Below are 16085 nucleotides of genomic sequence, written 5' to 3' on the forward strand. Positions count from 1 at the left end.
TTGTTAGCCTCCGTCTTCACTACATAGGACCTGTCGGAGAGTTTCTCAACACAGGTACCTCTCTTCCATACGTCGTTCTTCTGTAGAGGGGCCACCCTGACGTCCTGTCCTATTTCAATTTCGGGTAAGGGACGGGAGGAACGATCATGATAGAACTTGGCTCTCTGTCTTTTTAGCCGGAGTAGTTGATCCACATTTCCTGGTACTTTCGGGTACAGGAGGTTAGTGGCAGTTGGAAGTAGAGTTCTTGTGCGTCGGGACATAAGTCTCTGTACTGGACTTGAACCTATTGACTCTGTAGGGGTATTTCTTTGATCAAGCAGTGCTAGCCAGGGGTCTTTGTGGTCCTTAAGGGCTTTTTTTAGTAAAGACTTGGTCACTTTCACGGCTGCTTCTACCTTACCATTCGACTTGTGATGGTGTGGCGAAGAGGAAACATGGACAACTTCCCAACTGTGTGCGAACTGCCTGAATTCCTGACTTGTAAATTGGGAACCGTTGTCAGTGATCAAAGTGTCTGGTATCCCATGTCTGCTAAACTGCTCTTTTAGAAACTCAACCACAGCACTTGATGTGTTCTCTTGCAACATCTTCACTTCGATAAAATCCGAATAGAAGTCTACGAGGACTATGTAATCTTTTCCATTAAGCTTGAACTGATCCGCCGCAACTCTACTCCAAGGGCGGTCCGGAATCTGATGACTTTGCATTGGTTCTTTTGGATTTTGGGATTGCCATTCACTGCAGATGGAACACTGTGAGACTTGGTCACGTACATCTCCAGTCATGTTTGGCCAAAACACGGAGTCTCTTGCTTTGCGAAGGCAGGCTTCTATGCCCAAGTGACTTGAATGTATCTTGGACATAACTTCAGGCCGCAAGACACGTGGAATTATTACTCTTGAACCCTTGAAGAGAACTCCATTGTGTATTGACAGCTCATCACGATAGTTCCAATATTCTCTGATGTTAACAGGTGCTTGATCTTTCTGAGCTGGCCAGCCACTGAGAATGGTGGTCTTTAGAACTTGCAAAGACTCATCCTGTCCAGTGCAGCGCTGTAGCTGTTCCAGTCGTTCAGGGGATATCTTCAAGGCTTGCATCGGGTTACTTTTCTCCAAATCCACTGAAAACACTTGAAAGGTATCTTCGGGCACTGTGTTTTCATGTTGTGCTGCTCTTGACAAGTGATCTGCTAGTAACATCTGACTCCCAGGTTTGTAGCTGACTGCCAGATTGTATTTCTGTAGTCGTAACAACATTCTCTGTAGACGGCACGGTGCTGCGAGCAGAGACTTCTTGAAGATGGACTCAAGGGGTTTATGATCCGTTTCTATGTAAATCTTCTCTCTGCGAGCCAGATACTGATTGAACCTCTCACATCCAAACACAATTGCAAGGCACTCTTTTTCGATGGTGGCATATCTTTGTTCTGTCTTAGAGAGAGTTCTGGATGCAAACGCTACGGGCTGTCCATTTTGTAGGAGAACTGCTCCTAAGCCTTTGTCACTGGCATCTGTCTGAATAGTTGCCTCTTCTTCTTCATTGTAAAATTTCAGAACTGGGTGCTGGATGACTAGCTGCTGTATGGTGGTGAAAGCTTTATCATGTTGTCTGGCCCATGTAAACTTGGCTGGACTGATGGTAAGTTCTCTCAAAGGTGCAGACACATCGGAGAGTTTGGGTAAGAATTTAGACAAATAATTGACAAAACCAAGTAGGGTCTGAACTTCACTCGTGGATGTTGGCTTTGGCATGTTCTTTATGGCTGTGACCTTGTCTGGATCAGGTTTTAGTCCCTCTTTAGAGATTACATGACCCATAAATTTGACCTCGGCTTTTCTCAGCTTGACTTTGGACTTGTTAAGCTTTAGGCTTATTCGTCTTGCTCGCTCCATTAGGCGTGCGACATTTCGATCATGATCAATTTGAGCTTCTGCATCTGTTGCTCCGTATCCTACCACCAGGATATCATCTCTGATCACTTTGACTCCATGAAGATCAGCTAGACATTCTTGAAGTTTGCTTTCAAATATTTCAGGAGCAGGACTTATCCCAAAGGGCATTCTGAGGAAACGGTATCTTCCAAGAGGCGTCCAAAAAGTTGTTAATTTACTGCTTTCCTCATCTAAGCTCACTTGGTAAAAACCATCCTTTGCATCAAAGGAGCTAAAGACTCTAGCTTTACTTAGATCAGGCAAAAGTTCCTCTAAGGTTGGCATTTGGAACTTTGGACGCTGTATAGCCTTGTTTAAATCTTTGGGATCTAGACAGATTCGGATCTTATTCGGTTTAGCTACTACCACCATGCTACTTATCCACTCTGAGGGTTCCTCAGCTTTCTTAATGATCCCTTTTTCCTGAAGCTCGGCAATCTTCTTCTTCACATCTTTTCGAAGGGCTACCGGAACACGACGAGGAGAATGCTGTACCGGTGTAACATTCTTGTCAACCACTATTTTTGCATTTCCAATGTGTCCCAGGCCAGTGAATACGTCCTGATACTTGCTAAACAGGCCTTCTTCTGACAGCGGCTTCTCTGCACTGTTAACTTGGTGCACTGTCTGGGTGAGGGAAGAATTGAGCTTGATGAGTTGCAACTTCTCACAGGTTTCGGCTGACAGCAGAGGTCTACACTTGCCTTGAACCACTTGAAACTTGAGTGTCTGCCTGGTACTATGGTGCTTCACATACAAGTCACATTCCCCGATGGGCTTCAGTGTTGACCCCCCAAATAGCCTGAGCTTGACCGTTGACCTTTCAACTGGAGGATCTCCTAGCTGGGTTATGGCTGACAGGTCATCTAGGCAGAGTACATTGCATGTGGCTCCAGTGTCCAGTTGACATGTGATTGATGTGGTGAAGTCATCTTTTGGAGATTTGAAGAACTGTATTTCTGTAAACCATTGTCTGGCCTTCGTATCAACTAGCGATATAGTTTCCAAGGTTAGGCACATTTCGTCGTCACTTGATGTTACAATATCTTCAAACTGATTTACTTTCTTCCTTGCGAGACACACTGACGCGAAGTGGCCTTTTTTGTTACAGTTGCTGCATGTTTTTCCGGACGCCGGACACTCCGTTCTCTTTACATGACGTTCTGGGCGACCACAATATTTGCATTTGAAACCAGGGCGTTCTTCTACGCCCGAATTCTTCGGTTTATCATCGGATTTCTGCTGTTTCTCTGGAGCTTTCTTGAAGTGACGTCTTCTTGGAACCTTCTTTCTTTCAACAAGCTTCTTAACCTCCTCGGCTTTGTCCTCTGTGTTCTGAATTTTCTTCATTTGCTGCGCGGCTACTTCGCTCGTAGTGCACATTTGAATGGCTTTTTTAAGATCCAGATTCTTTTCTCTCAATAATCGTACTTTGTCACCATTATTCTTCAGTCCTATGACTAGCCTGTCCCTGATAAGATCGTCAGTCAGCTCTCCGTATTCGCAGGATGCGGCTAACTTTCGCAGTCTTGTTACATAACTTTGAGTTGACTCGTCATTGCCTTGCATGCATGTGTTGAAAACGTACCTTTCGTAAACTACATTTCTTGTGGGCTTGAAATACTGATCTAGCGCTTCTAGACATCTATCGATATTCTGTTTGTCGTCTTCTGATAGGTTCAGGTTTAGGAAAATTTGGAGGCATTCTCGGCCCATTGCAGATCTCAAGGTCGCTAGGCGAATGGTATTTTCACGGTGAATGAGGCCCGTGGCGATTTCGTAATCGCTCCATTGATGTTTGAAAAACTCCCAGTTTCCAGCGACGTCTCCACGGCAATGCATTGCGTTTGGCAGCGGAAAATTGTGCGGTATTGCTTGTGGTATATATGCCGGCGCTAAAGGTTGAATACTGCTTGCGCTGGGTGTCTCCTCGTGGGCACTTTCTGTCGACATCTTCTTTCGCTTGCAAGGAGCGAACTGATTCAGAATTGTGATCAGGCGAAGGGAACAGAATTTGCGGGTAGCTTCCACTGGTTTTTCACTCAGACGCGAGCGAAATTTAGGCAAGTAAAGCGGAGTTTACTCCTGACACCGTGTTTCAACATGTAGGAAGCGATTGAGAGTGTAGAAGTGTATTTATTTAAATCACCAAATAAGGTAATGCCCAAATACGGCAAGTAGCACATGGCGTGTCACACAACATCGTAACACACACCTAGACTATGCCGACACAGTGTGGGGAGATCAACCCGGTCTAAAATCAGAAATGGAAAAATTGCAAAGTTTTCAGAACAAATTTGCGAAGAAAATTAAATTAGGCAAGATGTCTTCTTCAGAAGCTCTAAAGTGCCTAAATTGGCTCCCTCTAGCTGGAAGACGTCTATTTCATTGTTGTACCACCATAGAACATGCAATCAAAGGAGACATTCCGCAACATTTTGAAAGTTTTAAATCGACATTGAGAAGTTCGCATGGCTACAACACTAGAAATGGCTACTTACCTAGACTGCCTAAACCTAAAATGGAATGCGGAAAGAGGGTGTCTTACTTCCGTTTTATAAATGACTGGATGTCCCTCCCAGTATTTTTTAGAAGGCCAATGCCATGCAAAATTTTTAAGGAAACCCTTACAAGATTCTTAATGGATAAATATTTAAATGATGGATAAAACTTTAGATATACGCCGTTTTAGATCTGTGACATTTGTATTTCTTATTTTAGCTTTTAATACTTTTCATTTTTACGGAGGACCTCCCTGAAAATCACGTATTTACGTGACAGGCGCTTCCTCCTTAAAGATTGATTATTATTATTATTATTATTATTATTATTATTATTATCGATATTACAGAGGTTATTCAGCCCAAAGTAATAGTTAGATCTACTCGTAATAGACTTGCATCGTTTTCATCATAATTTAAAGCATAAAAGTGTACATAGTTCTTGTGATAATAAAAGACCACATGTTTACATTTTTTCTCAGCTTGAAGATGTTTAAATACTCATTAATTATTACAAAAGTATTCCCATTGGCCTGAAGGTACTTAACCCTGACTCTTGTCTATACTTTCCAATGTTAGTGTTATTCCTAATTCATGCAATGTCACCTTTACCAGTTTGTGTATGCCTATCTCCCAATCCATCAATATCATTTGTCCACTCAGTTCCAGCCAGCCCAGTGGATATAAGCCCAGTTTGCAGTCTACTGGTAATCCAACCTCTGCTTGTCAACTCTCTTATACTTAGATGCACAATAGAGCTGTTTCCCTTAGTCCGTTGGATGTCATTAAGGCAACCCAAACTTTATCACCCAACACCAAACAGCCTACCATGCAGAACAAAGCTGAAAAGATCTAATAGACCCTTGGAAAAATTCTCAAGTGGATAGTTACTCTAATTGTTGTTCATTGCAGTACCAGGGAGACTCATGCACCAGATGCAGTTCAGGCAACAGTAACTGCCCAACTGATTGCTAACACAGCCCTTACAGACAACAACTTTATTTTCGTTTTGCCGTTCTGGTTTTTAAGTGTATGATGAGATGCGCTCCGGAGTATTTGACATCTAAGTTTGTCAGAAGTTCCACCGTATCGACAAAGAATACAAGAAATTCTCAACCTTTGGACATTCCACTCTTCCGCACAGCTAGTGGCCAAAGGACATTTCAATATAGAGTGACCGCTTTGTGGAATGAGCTGCCACCTGTGCTCAAACTTAGTCCATCTGTGACAGCTTTCAAGTGTTTGCTCAGGCATAAGCTCCTTAATGATGGCTTTAGTTAATTTTTATCTTTTATCCTTTTATGTACTTAGGTTTTATTCGTGTAATGTAGATTTGACTCTGAAAAGCCCCTTGGGGATGAGCCAATAAATAAAGTATGTATGTATGTACTGCTATTGAGGCATGTATATCTTCTCCAGCAGGGTAGGATCAAGCAGTTGATCTAACACTGAGCAGAATACAGCCCTTTAGCACTGATGAAGGCCATAACATTTGTGGAGTCCGTAACAAGAGGCCGCCAACTACAGAAAAAAATTGAGAAAATGAGAGAACTTGTCTTCCAGTATTTTCTAACCAAGTTGATGCAAAACAATAACATGAATTTTGCAAAGCTAATCCAGAAAAACAGATTTAGTGTTGCATTGAAATTTCCTGTCATATAATTATAAAGTCATTTTTCAAAAATTATAACACACTTTCTTTATAGACAGGAAAACATAACTTAGCCAAAGCAGGAAAGTAAGAGAAGGTGACAAAACCACTGCATTATGGATCTTGGAAAGTCGGAACAAACATTGGGCATCACATATGTAGGTTTAAGTTGAGTTAAATGGTTGTCCTCACTTGTAGTAGTAGAGCCAAAGACTTTGATAGACTTAAAAGTATAAAAAAAATTAAACACTTTAAAATACAGACAACAGGTGGAACAAGGATTGAATCAACTTTTTCAAATGACAAAGAACCTTTTTAAAGAACAAAAACATCAGCATTTATGTGTCATCAAAAGTAATAACAATTAATTCTCTCTAAATAATTTCCTTTTAGGTGACCCAAGTATGAATGATTCAAGTGGTAAGTTGTATTCCATTTTTACCATTTGCTTAATAGCCAACAAGAGAAAACACTGAACAGTAATGAGAAATTAACCCACAATCTTCATCAAAGAGTTTATTCCTCAAACTAATAATTTTCCTTTCACCTAAATTGAAGTGACATGTTATCACACACTGTTAATAAAATACCTGACAAGATCTGTGCTATAGGCATAAATGTACATTAGCCTAAGATAATTAAGAAAATGCTATTAAGCAACTTGAATTTCCTATATGAATCCACCATAACCTCTCACAAATTGTGCTATATCAATCCACTGAAAAAATTGACACAGTATTATCTACTATTATTGACCACTATTTGTTGAGACACAATGATAAGTTAACTCTAAAAGATGATAACTGCAAGAACAAATGTTCTTAAAGTATAGTTATTTTCATAGAGTTGTGAGAACATGGAACTCCCTTGCCCTTTCCATCTGTGAGGCAACAAATGTAAATTCTTTTAAAGTCTTAGTTCATGGATTAGTTCATTCTCTTAGTGTATTTATTAATTTTTTAATTTATTTATATCTATTTCTACCATATTTTCATTTGCATAATTATTTTCATTCAAGTACCACTGGTGATCTGCTCTAATATGGAGTCTACAACTCTTTTACATTTCATCCCTTGGCTTGTTTTTTGTGTGCCATAATTCGATGTATACCGGTATTCAATGCTTTTGATCTAATCAGTAACAACACAAATTCAATAATTTAGTCTTTTTATTTCAGAACAAAGCATGGTTGATTAATTAATTTACAAAACCTGTCACCTATAAAGACCATCGAAAATATGAATCAATATTTTCCCAAAATTTCGAAACAAACACAAGTATATTGTGCTGTCTACTTCTCCCCAGAGAAGCATTCAGTCCTCAAGCCCAAATTCAAGTCTTCGTCACCTGTTAAAATACAGAAGTTCCAACTAAAGAAAAACCATAAGACAGCAAAAAAAGAAGAATTCATTCTCAACAAAAGAACAAAAATTCAAGATCCCCATGGAAGTGAGACAGATTTTGACCTCAGCAAATAAACAAAGCAACCATGGAAGCAACAGACAGCTCAGTAGAGGAAATTCAAGACCGAGAAAATAATATCCTGGTCAACATTGCTGGCCGTATTTTATTTGATGGTGCCGTGGAAACTGTGAATGTTCCCAGAAAAACTCTGACTATACAAGAAGTGCCGTTTATAGATAACAGTGGATCTCTACAGCTGGTCTTGTGGAAACAGGACATAAGTAAAATAAAACCAGCACAAGGTTACAATTGAAAATATCAAATGTTGCCATTAAAGAATTTAATGGCACAAATTATTCACTGTAACGCTAGATTCACGGCGATTACTCAAAGGCCGAAGGTCACTTGCGAGACAACGTGTCGCGGTGAATAGAGTGTATGTGAGGGGATGCTTCACTGATTGAACAGTGCCTGAGATCACGGAGAACCAACTGTAGTTGATGGTGAATTTATTGGCAATAATCAAACATAAACCGAAATACAATGCAGCGAACTAATTACTTGGTAATAAAGGATTTCACTGAAGACGGCAAGTCACGAGTCAATAGTTATAAACATTCCAATCATTATTACTGTGTGACAATGTTTATAAAACCAGCATTTGAATGATTAACAATTAAGAATATGAATGATTCTAGACAGGTAGAGATACTGCTAACACTCCTAGTTACGATAAACACTAAGATCTTGAAGGAAATAAAATTGCACGATGCTATAAAACAAGTTTGCATGAGCGCAATTGCAAGCGATTAGTTTTGGTATTAATTAGATTAATTAATACTAAAACAAACCAAAACGGTTTATACTCACACATCGGTTCCCGATTGCACTCTAAATAGCCAAGGGTAGCTTAAGCTTAAATTTACTTGACACACATACTGTGCAAGATGAACTTAAACTCTACCGTCCACGTGTAAGGGCTAGTGACGTATTGCTAAGCAATGAATTGGCAAATCAGAAAGAGTAGAGTCTAATCACTTAAAACAAAGGCTTAAATTTACTGTTCATTACATTCAACTTGAACAAAAAACAGCACAATAAATGACGCTGACAAATTGAGGATAGATCGGGAAGTTTTTGGTATTAGAGAAAAAACAACAACTGAAGCTGCAATTCAGACCAGATGGAATTATCTAAGTTCAATCTCATTAAACCCACAACAAGTACTATTTGAAAGTTATGAACAGTGACAAGAAAATTCTCAAATATTCTGAGTGTGGCCTAATGCAACTGAAGACCAAATGTCGCTGTAAAATAATGGCCAGTATTCTTACCATCTCTGGGAAAGACAAGACTTCCCTGGACATACTATTACAACAGAACAGGATGGGCAATTGGTGAAAGAATTTGCAGACCTTAGTGATGATGATATCACTGAACTGCTTCTTACTGTGGAAGGAACCGCTGTATTCAATCACAAAATACTAAAGAGGTGATCAAATTGATGAATAGGAATTATTTGTTTCATAGGCAAAAGTGGGAAATTCCACTTCTTTTACTTAATAAGTTCTATTAGATTTCTCTTTGTATGTTGTTCACTCTATATTTTTGCCAATTTCAAATTAATTTTTTAACTAGTTATAACCATTTTTATTAAAATACACTATTGTTGTTTTTACAAATGAGATCTAAGGATTACCATGTAATTAACTCTCAATGTTAGTTATTTCAAATAAATTTCATTAATTATGTCTTTACTTGACTTCTTTCAAAGCAAAAAAAAACACGTTACCATTAATAGCAATGATTCATTTCGTTTCAGAAATGCCTTCTGAACTTAGCTTGTTAAATGTTTTTTGTTGCATGTTCTCCCATCATTTGTTTATTTTCAAAGCCAACTCTTTGAACTACTAACATAATCCTCACCAACTTTCACACACCATGGTTGTGATTACCAATGACAGTGAGCAGAAGAGAAGTTTGTGCATTCTAATGATGCATTTCACGCATCATAAGCAATTAGAAAACAGGCCAACAGAACTAATACCTATAGACCAATCAGAGTTTTTAACATTAATTACGACCCTCCCCCACCCCAATAAAAAAAAATTGTCTTAAAACAACCACTACACCCACAATCCAGTGTTTGGACAGAATATTGTTTGAGGTCAGAAGGGTGCTCTTAAATCTTAGTTTTGGAAACAACACACATTTGACATTACTATAAGAAATAAAAGGTCATGAATCACTGCGTAAACTATCAAGAGGATGTGCCACAGCATTACCATCTTTTAGATATCCCAGTAAACCAGGACAAAACTTACACAAAGTGTTAAGTCGAGTCTCAGTGATTCGAGCAACAAAAGCTAATAAGAGTTTATTCATTGACCAACGAACTACATGAAGAAATTATTTTTTTTTAACCATGAGACAGTTCTGTTGGAAAAGGTAAGACAGGCGACTAAACCACTGCCACACTCGCCGCACGAAATAGGAAACACTCGGGATGTTTTGTTAGAGCTTGACTCATTTTCAAAATGGAGGATTTTACTGCGAAAAGTTCGATAATGTTCAACAGTATACAGTGGCCGATATTTTCTAAATAGAGGTTAATTCTTTACAAAACCAAACCTCAGGACTTGTTGTGATGAAGCTGTACGACTTTCTGTCCTTTGTTATTGTATATACATCAGTGTTACTTTGTTGCAGGTTGAAACCATAGTGAGGTTCAATTCATTTCAGACAAGTTTTGTGAAAACTACCTCTGTTCCAACCCACAAACCAATTAAATAACCTGAGCAGTGAACCAGACAACAGACTGCCAACCCCTTTTTGCTCATATTTCTCAAAGACTGATCTCGTGAACACGTACACCAAATTATGACAGAAAATCTAAAAATTGAGACCTTCGGCAAATTCAGATCAGGGTTGGTTTGTGGCGATCATGCAACTGTCAACCTCAAATAAACCATATGCCCCGAAATCGGCGAAATCATTAAAATATCTCAAAAGAAAGGAAGCTTGGTCTGCACAGTGCACTAGAATAACAGCAGGTTTGAAACTTTAACAACACTAGCGTAACGAAAGTGGTTCGCAAACCTTTAGGTAGCATTGATCCTAGATATTTGATGTGATCAGTTTGCGTCCCAAGAGTTCCAACCGCCTGCATTCGATAGAGTCTCTTCCTTCCAAACCTTCAGGGACTTTTAACCTACAATTAGGACACACAAATTGGAAAAAAAAATAGAAACAGTCATTACAAAGATATTTCAAATGACTTCATGATCAAAGTGGATTCCGAAAGCTACTGAGGATCATGTTTGAAGTCCAACGCAATATTCTATCACAGCTATGTGTTGTCGCCGCATCTTCGTGCAAGACGAGCTATGAACTAGGTAACGGAAGTTTTCTTTACAAAATCTAGCTTACCCTGACATCTAAAAGTTAAATACTACTTGGAGATAACTACTACATCCAGGGACCGCCGCCTGGTTAGCTCAATTGGGAGAGCACCGGACTGCTGTGCGGGAGGTCGAGAGTTCAATACCGGCCGGACCAACACTCAGGGTCTTAAAATTAACTGAGAAGAATATGCTTCCTTTCTTTAACATCAAGAAATGGTTAGATATTCTAGTCTTCTCGGATAGGGACGAATAAATGGAGGTCCCGTCTTCTGCAGGGTTGGGGTAGGAGACGTTAATTTCCCACGCACGAGATTACTGTGTGATGGATGTCTTCCCTGGGGTGGGTTAGGTGGGTAACAGGACCCCCGTTGATACCAGTGTTTACTACACTGAAGGGGCTATCCTGTATAAATATCGATGTCTGTACAGCACCAACTAACGTTACACATCATTAGAATATGTGTTCCAAATGTGTAGTCCTAACACAATCACGTGTCTCCCTTGTCTCCCTCCTGATTAGGCGACGAAACCACAGTATACGGTCAGCGGTTTTGTTCTCATTTCCTTTAATTATTATCATTATTACTATTTTCGTCATTTTCATTCTTATTATTCTTTTATCACCATCATGATAATTTTCTACCTCATAAATTAGTCTGGTAACGTAAACTTATCGGTGGTTTTCGCTTCTCAGGAGCGAAGAAAGGCAACAACCGTCGAGTTCGCGGGCTACATGCAACCTTCCATAGCTAACAACGACAGATTGGTTTTTAGCTTTCGTTTCAAGCTGTCATCCATTCCCCATGACGAAATTGTTTACAACAACACTTTTCGTAAGCTGGCAGAGGGCGTCTGTTTTTCCTTGCACATTCGAACACATTTAAGTTTTAAGAAAGTTCTAAGGTAAAATTGAGCTTCGTTGTGGACTTAAAAGAGGACAATATTCAATCATTTATACCGGTAGGTCAAATGTTCTTTGCCGAACACTTTGAAGAAGCGAAGCAACTGTTACTAATGTAGATGTGACCCAGTTAGATATTTACTTAATAAAGCGAAATAAATGTACATTAACTAATCCCTGAAAACTTTTTCGTTGTGTCTACGGTCCTCCTTCTAACAGGAACTCAAACTGCCACCTTGAAAGTCCGGGCAATATTCAGCGTGCCCGAGAGCTCTGCCCTTTGCATCTTTCACAGTACGTCTGTGCTTCTGCCTCCCACCAGCTCGCGCATCATGACATCCAGCTCCCGTGACCACCCCCCGAGGGCATCTATTATGATGTTTTATTACACGACTCGGGCAGTCAGAGGGCCAATAACTAAAATCAACCAATCAAAATGCTCTATTGCCAGTCAATATTCTCTCAGTATTGGACCGGGTACTGTCCCGAATGGTCCCGAATGATACCGCACTTGTGTCCCTTTGAACTTCAGTCGTATAATAAAGCTCTTATTAACCAAGCTTGCTCGGGACCGTACTAGAAGAATATCGGCCCTCGGTCTTTTTTGTACGGACCTCGCTGCGCTCGGTCCGTACTGTCAAGACCTCGGGCCGATATTCTCCCAGTACGGCCCTCGCGCTTGGTTAATAAGATATATATATATTGCTTCACCTCGTAGCTTGGGAACTGCTGCCTTAGTTCCCAGCGAAGGGGTCCGTACTTCAGTGTCTTCTCTTCATCCTTTCTTGTCCAATTGTTAACCCACGGGCAGCTCATTTCCATTTATTACTATTATTATTATTATTATTATTATTATTATTATTATCATTATTATTATTGTTATCATTATCATCGATTTTTTTTATGTCTGCAGTACATGTCATCCAGCAAAAAGTCAGTTGGACCAACAAACCACCGATTATTGTTACGCAAAAACCAGGAAAGTCAAGAAGGACTTCAAATGATACTTTTGTTGTAAGGAAAAGAAAGAGGAGAGAGGAAGCCGAAGAAGATCGTGAAATGGTACAGGACATACAGCAACAAGATGAGTACAAGACCGATTCAGACACGGGAAGAGACTGTGACGTTGAATTAATTTCAAGTAGTAAGCAAGACATGCATGACCAGGTCAGGAAGAGCAGTACGTGCATATGTACGTCTGGATTTACGATGTCGGTATTATTTGATGGTTATATTTCAATTGCACTTACAGCGAAAATCGGTTGATAGCTAGCAATTACCCTCGGTTAGATAATTACCTTATTTCCTTCAATGTCTGTTCCTTACAACTCAGACTAGAGGTTAAGGTTATGTAAATTCAAATAATTTATACCTTGGTTTTAGTAAAGTCCGACCCACCAAAACTGATTGGCGTGCTGAAGTCAAGAAAATTCGGGTTATGATGCAATATTTTTCTCTGTAAGAAAATGAAAGTTAATAGTTAACTAAAATTAGTAGTTAACTGACAATTGGTCAAAAAATAGCAGTTAATTGACAATTGGCCGAAAAATTAATAGTTAACTGATAACTAGGTACCCACATTCTCTTAGATTTTTTTGTAGGGTAGTTTTTCTTGTTATATTTTTTACACTTCAGTGTTTATTTTGTTTGTTGTATCATTGTTGTCCATTTTGATGATTAACGCATAATAAAGAGGGTCGCACACAGCTCGTGTTGACACACCCCAATTGTGGTTCCTTATTACATGATAAATGTTTTGTATTCGTTTGAGGGGGGTAGAGAATTAGGATATAAAAATTCCTTAAAAGTCCGGCAAAACTTCAGAATACCCAGTCACTGAGTGTTTCGACTTCGCTGGCGAGTGAGCCGACACATTCAAATATATATTCTTCGTTCTTAAATCGTAGTTCAAATTATAATAAATAGTCGTATCTGAATTCTTCGTTCTTCTAGCGAAATTCAAAATGGAATTAATGATTCGTTCATGTATAAGAATAAAATATCCCTCAGTAGAGAAAATTTAGCCCACAGAGAAGTGAATAGCAACAAAATTAATCGTTTATTCACTTTAATTTTGGGAACGCGGGACGGGAGCACTAGTCCAACTTCCCTCTCTTTTCATTCTTCTTTGACCTTGGGAGCGCGGAACTGCGGTAGCACTCGTTTAACTGCCCACTCTTTTCATTATTCAACGACTTCGTGAACGCGGGACTGCAGGAACACTAGTTTAACTCCCCTATCAGTTCATTATTCTTCGACTTCGAGAATGGAATGCGGGAGCACTGTTTAAATGCCCTCTCTTTTAGCTATTCTTCGACTTCGGGAGCACGGAAGCAATCGATTACTAGGGGTCAAAAGGGACCGGGTATTCTAAAGTTGCTCCGAAAGGCTCAATACCTTTTATGTACATAGTACCAAGTCAAGCGGATAATTTTTTAATTTTTTTCCTCTATATGACTTAAAAGCAGAAGCATTTCATTGGCAAGGAAGCTTAACAAATGTCATTTGCCATTATGGAAGGCATCAGCACAGTCAACACAATAAAAATCTTAGGAAAGTTTTAGTTCAATACCACAACAATGCCTTGTGCAATGGAATGATGAAGTGTTGAAAGTTTACAAAGAATCCATGAGTTCTAGAATGAGTTGCAATTTTCACCAATGAACGTCAAAGCTCGAGCGCTACGGAAATCCGCATCGTGTGATCCACGGAGTTAGGCTGACACGCGCCAGTTAACAATATGGTTGCAATTGCGACCTAACACAAGCGATTCCTAGCCTTTGCTACGACAAGAAAACACCAGGAGCCATCAACAAGAATGGACTCCTGGTGGGCTCTCGGAAAACACATAGAGCCGTTGCTGATTTTAAGAGAGGCGTTTGTATCTTCTACGTTTCAAGCAATCAGTAATTGTAACTAAAGAGGGATCCTTTTATCGGAATTGAAAACTAAAATTTCGGTGAACAAAGCAAATAAACTAGTGGGCCGCATTGCATTACTTTGAGTGGGCTACACTGTAGCAACTAGAGTTTGCATTTTTATCTGTTGTCAAGCAAATGCGAAATAATTTAAATTTTTTCTTTCTACTGCACTGCTATTGAAATTTCCTGTTTCTGTTTTATTAAGTTCGCGTCTTTGCGTAAGGTTATGTAAAGATTACGTAGCCCCAATAGCTATTTATTTTCACCAGTATGCACGTTGTTTTCGTTAAACAGTTTTCATTGCTTTATTGAATGTAAAATGTACATAGAGGCTGACACCTAGGGGTTCTGAAAGACAATTTCTCATTACAGACACAATTATACCTTAAGTGAATAAAGGCTGAAAGTTTCTAAAGAAACTGTGGTGCTGCGTCGGTGGGGGTAACAAGGTAATTGGTTATATCAACTAAGTTGAAATAGTAAATTGGCCACCGTAACGAATAAAAAAGCTGACGTTTCGAGCGTTAGCCCTTCGTCAGAGCGAATGGAGGAATTGTGGGTTGTTATGTGGTTTTATATGAAGAAAGCGGAGCTACGCCATTGGTGGGAACATGGCAATGAGAAAAACACGAATAAATTGGTGGAATGAAAAGCGTTCGTTGATACCTGTGGGATTAAGAGTGCCGATTTGAAAGATTAACTTTTCTTCAGGAGTTTTGCGGCTTTCCGTGTTGCCTAAATGTAAGGAAAGACCGCAGATAGCCATAGGTTGTTTAGAATGATTTGGTAAATTAAAGTGTCTACCGACTGGTTTAGATGTGTCTTTGTCATTCCTTTCCACGTCGCGAAGGTGTTCTCGGAATCGGTCACCTAGTCGTCTTCCTGTTTCGCTGATGAATAACTTTTTGCAATAAGTGCAAGTTATGCAATAGATGACGCTGGCGGAGGTGCACTTGAAGTGATCGACGATCTTGATGGAACGCTTGGGTCCCGATATTTTCTCAGCGTTGTGAATGAAGGGACAAGTTTTCCAATTTTTTAGCCAATACGTTGGCCCCAAACCTGAACTCTACGGTCGCTACATCGACGACTGTATCGGCGCTACCTCCTCTACCAGAGAGGAGCTTACTCAATTCATAAACGCGGTCAATTCTTTTCACTCGGCTCTAAGATATACCTGGGAAATTTCCAACAACTCTTTATACTTTTTAGATGCTTTATGCTTTGTGTGTATTACAAACCTACAGACTCACATAGTTACTTGTTGTATTCATCTTCGAATCCATCTCATGTTAAGAATTCCATTCCCTTTTCTCAGTTTCTAAGACTTCGTCGTTTATGTAGTGATGACTCTGATTTTTCCCAC

The 16085-nt window shown here is 39.5% G+C and overlaps 1 long non-coding RNA gene and 1 pseudogene across 1 annotated transcript; one reads left to right on the forward strand and one right to left on the reverse strand.

Annotated features, from left to right (window-relative positions):
• Window positions 1–4369: 4369 nt before the first annotated feature.
• On the reverse strand, window positions 4370–10978 carry LOC148732724 (uncharacterized). The gene is made up of 3 exons (XR_015999667.1): window positions 10923–10978; window positions 10593–10704; window positions 4370–5959 (listed from the first exon to the last, which is right to left on the reverse strand). It is a non-coding gene; the product is annotated as an uncharacterized LOC148732724 (long non-coding RNA).
• LOC148732725 (uncharacterized) lies at window positions 7283–9103 on the forward strand (annotated as a pseudogene).
• Window positions 10979–16085: the final 5107 nt, after the last annotated feature.

Source organism: Stylophora pistillata, chromosome 4, assembly GCF_964205215.1.
Source record: "Stylophora pistillata chromosome 4, jaStyPist1.2, whole genome shotgun sequence".
Lineage (NCBI taxonomy): Eukaryota > Metazoa > Cnidaria > Anthozoa > Scleractinia > Pocilloporidae > Stylophora > Stylophora pistillata.